The sequence below is a fragment of the Equus asinus genome, chromosome 22 (assembly GCF_041296235.1).
Source record: "Equus asinus isolate D_3611 breed Donkey chromosome 22, EquAss-T2T_v2, whole genome shotgun sequence".
NCBI classification, from domain to species: domain Eukaryota; kingdom Metazoa; phylum Chordata; class Mammalia; order Perissodactyla; family Equidae; genus Equus; species Equus asinus.
The window spans coordinates 25,357,679-25,361,549 of NC_091811.1; the positions used below are offsets into that span (position 1 = coordinate 25,357,679).

The 3,871-nt window shown below is 48.1% G+C and overlaps 1 pseudogene; it reads left to right on the forward strand.

Annotated features, from left to right (window-relative positions):
* Nucleotides 1-2,472: 2,472 nt before the first annotated feature.
* Nucleotides 2,473-3,150, forward strand: LOC106826751 (calmodulin-1-like; annotated as a pseudogene).
* The last annotated feature ends 721 nt before the right edge of the window (nucleotides 3,151-3,871 follow it).

Below are 3,871 nucleotides of genomic sequence, written 5' to 3' on the forward strand. Positions count from 1 at the left end.
AAGCACCCGCTCTGGTCCCCAGAGCCCATGTCTCAGTTCCACCTGGCATTACCAATTATCTCTGCCTCTGACATAGGGTTTTTTTTTATTCCCTCGAAATAGGGCTATAATTAAATCCAAAATTGTACTGGAGACTTTATAGTCATGGCAAAAGCAGAACACAGTGTCTGCAGACAAAAAAACTCTTTCAATAAAAATTAATTATTCTCAGCTTGTGTCCCACTGCTGGTGGTGATGTGGGGAATGCATATGAAGGCGAAGGCACAGGGAGGACCTGGCTGGGAGGAGGCACGGAAGGCGGCTCCCCCACCCTCCCTCACTCCCGCTGTGCAGCCCCATCTCCATTCATGCAAACCCCCCACTGCACCTCCCTCCCTCCCTCCCTCCCTCAGAGTAACTGCTTGTTCTCCGCAGCCCTGTAGGTCACTGCTTTTTTATTTCCCCTTCAGGGTCTGAGAAATTGAAAGCGGCATAGAGATGGCTGTGAGAGGCGCGAGAGAGGAGAGATGAGGCACAAAAGGAGAGAGTGAGCCTGAGATCTGTCATTCCAATTCAATCTCTTTTTCTTTCAAGAGGAAAAATTCTCGCTCACAGGGAATATAAGAATTCTGTTGGCAGCATGTGCCTTATGCTCCCTGCCACGGGGAGTGTGCAGCTCCAGCTCCAGCTCCCACAGTGAGCTCTCTGAGCAGCTGATGGAGCCTGGAGCTGGTGCCACTTAACACCCATGGGACACAACCTGCTACAGACCAGGTCCTTGGACTTGGCCTTTCTCTTGTCCAGAGAATAAGCCCAAATGTGCAGTAGAGTCAGAATAGAGTTCTCACATGGATGAGCCTCTTGGGGAGTAAGCTCACTGAAAAGTCAGAGATACAAGGGTATGAAAAGGGAGGCATGGTGGGAGGGTCTTACGCCAGAAACTAGTCGTCAGATTTGACCAGGGAAAAGGAAGAGGACCTGCAGAAACCAAAGTGGGCACAAAGCAGGGTTGGACACCTTCTGATTCATCTAGGGAAGTAGTGACTGAGGGGTGGGAACCCCATGTAAGTTGATCTGCTGGCATCTAGAGTTTCTTCCTGCAGTAGGTTAGGTCTTTACCATCCACTCTGCCTGGAGGAGGGTCCCACCACGCCTCACTGAAACCCAGGTCAGAGTGCCCAAGGCTGCGCATCATGGAAAGATGCTGAGTGGCACAGAGGGTGAGGGGCTTCCTCAACAGGGAACAACAGTAGGAGACTCCCCTGTGGTCAGGGCTCAGCCTCCTTGAATATCACTGGCCTCAGGAGTGGCAGCTCACACAGGCATGCTCCTCAGGCCTCTGTAAGTGGCAGGTCCAAACTTACAACCCACAGAAGCAGTGAAGGTACAATGTGAGAACCATTCCTGGCTTGGTAAATGTTTGGCGGTGGGCAGGTAACTCTATAGGGTCATAAACCTTGGAAAGGAAGAGGCAGGGGTCACAGAAGGGCTGTTGGGATGTTACTAGAGATGCTCTTAGATGTGAGGGTGACCACAGTTGTCCTTCAACCCCAAGCTCTTCAGGATATTCCCAGGGACTCATGCCTTGGGTAGGAGATTGAATGAGATGTCCCCCAAGTCTAAGATTTGGTGATTCTATTGAGTCAGCCAGATTCTCCCAGCAATGAGGGGTCTTAAGGACAAGCACGTCCTTATTTCCTGCTGATGAGACTCCATCTCCTTTTCCAACACCACAGGAGACACACAAGACACAAACGTTGTACTAGCTGCACTACAGATGGGCAAAGCATGGGTGTGGCGAGTCTGCCATTTATTCCACAGGGTTTTTTCTCTTCACTTCTGCTGAGGGAAATTCTCCCCTTCTGCACTCCCTCCCACCCCCGACTCCCTTGCCCAATCTCAAAGCTTATCAAAAGCCCAGATTTCTTGACCTGGGAAGAGGAGAGGCCTTGTTTTAACTCAGATGGTTAAAAACTCTGTCGAGGCTCCCTGATCCTGGGAATTAAACAGTGACACCCACTGTCTCCACTTATGGTCAATGGCATATTACAGGTCCCAGCCAGGGCAATAAGACATGAAAAAAAAATGTAGGGATTGAAAACGAAGTAATCAAGCTATCATTAGTGGCAAATGGCATAACAGCTTATGCAGAAAATCCAAAAAATGTACAGATAAACTATTTGAATTAATAAGTGAATGTTGGACTCAGGGTCAATATAAAATTATTGTATTTTATGTATTTGCAACAAATTTTTCAACTGAAATCTTTTTAACAGTTACAATTTAAAAAGTATCAAAAACAGGGCAGTGGTGTTGGGAGCCTCGCGGACGCGGCGCCGTTACTCGCAGTCGGGCGGCGGTGCAGGCGGCGGTGGCAGCGGCGGCACAGCGCTCAGCGCACACCGCCCCTTAGCAGCAGCAGGAGCAGCGGAGGCACCCCCGCCGTCACAGCCCCTGCGCTGGTGCAGCCACCCTTGATCTCTGTGCTCTTCCTCCCTTCGCTCGCACATGGCTGATCAGCTGACAGAACAGATCGCTGAATTCAAGGAAGCTTTCTCCCTATTTGACAATGATGGCGATGGCACCGTCACAACAAAGTAACTTGGAACTGTCATGAGGTCACTGGGTCAGAACCCAACAGGAGCCGAGCTGCAGGACATGATCAACGAAGTGGACGCTGACGGTAATGGCACCATTGACTTCCCAGAATTTTTGACTATGATGGCTAGAAAAATGAAAGATACAGACAGCGAAGAAGAAATCCGTGAGGCATTCCGAGTCTTTGACAAGGATGGCAACGGTTACATCAGTGCGGCAGAACTACGTCACGTCATGACAAACTTAGGAGAAAAACTAACAGATGAAGAAGTAGATGAAATGATCAGAGAAGCAGATATTGACGGAGACGGACAAGTCAACTATGAAGAATTCGTACAGATGATGACTGCAAAATGAAGACCTACTTTCAACTCCTTTTCCCCCCCTCTAGAAGAATCAAATTGAATCTTTTACTTACCTCTTGCAAAAAAGAAAAAAAGTTCATTTACTCATTCTGTTTCTATATAGCAAAACTGAATGTCAGAAGTACCTTCTGTCCACACACACAAAAAAGCTGCATGTATTGGTTGGTGGTCCTGTCCCCTAAAGATCAAGCTACACATCCGTTTTATGATATAAATACTTGTACTACCTTAACGATAAGGAAGCACTTGGTGGACTCCTTGCAGTTCCATTTGCTAATGAGTAATACACTGTTTGGGCTGGCCAGTTTTTCATGCATGCAGCTTGACAATTGAGCACAGTCAGGCATTTGTATTAAAAACGAAAAACGATAAAACAAATTGAAAACCTATTCAAATGGGTTCTAGTTCAGTTTGTTAGTATAAATCGTCATAGCAGGTTTACTGAAAACAAACGCATTTAAAATTGGTTTACCTCAGGATGCTGTGCAGAAAAGTGAGTGAAGGCTAAACTGTCTAGATATAGCCCCAGTAGCAGGATGGTCCTCTTGTACTTCCATGTGCCCCCACCCATGGTGACAATGACACCCTGGTGGCAGGCCTGTGTGTGCTGGTTTAGCATTGTCTGCGTTGTACTAGAGCAAAGCGGGTGTCAGGCTGTCACCGTTCACACAAATTTTTAAAAAGAAACTTTTCCAGGAGGAAGAGCCAAGATGGCGCCGTGAGTAGTCCTCTTTGTCTCTCGCCCTTCGAGTCTACAATTATTTGGACACTTATCGCTTGACAAAGGATATCCAGACAGCATCTCAGGACGTCTGAGACACCCACGCGACTATACATCGGAAGGCGGATGGACTTTCCTCCGGGAGGATGTGGAAATAGGTGAGGGCTCTCCGACCCCGACGGGCAGCCTGGTACCCGCAAGCGGCTTT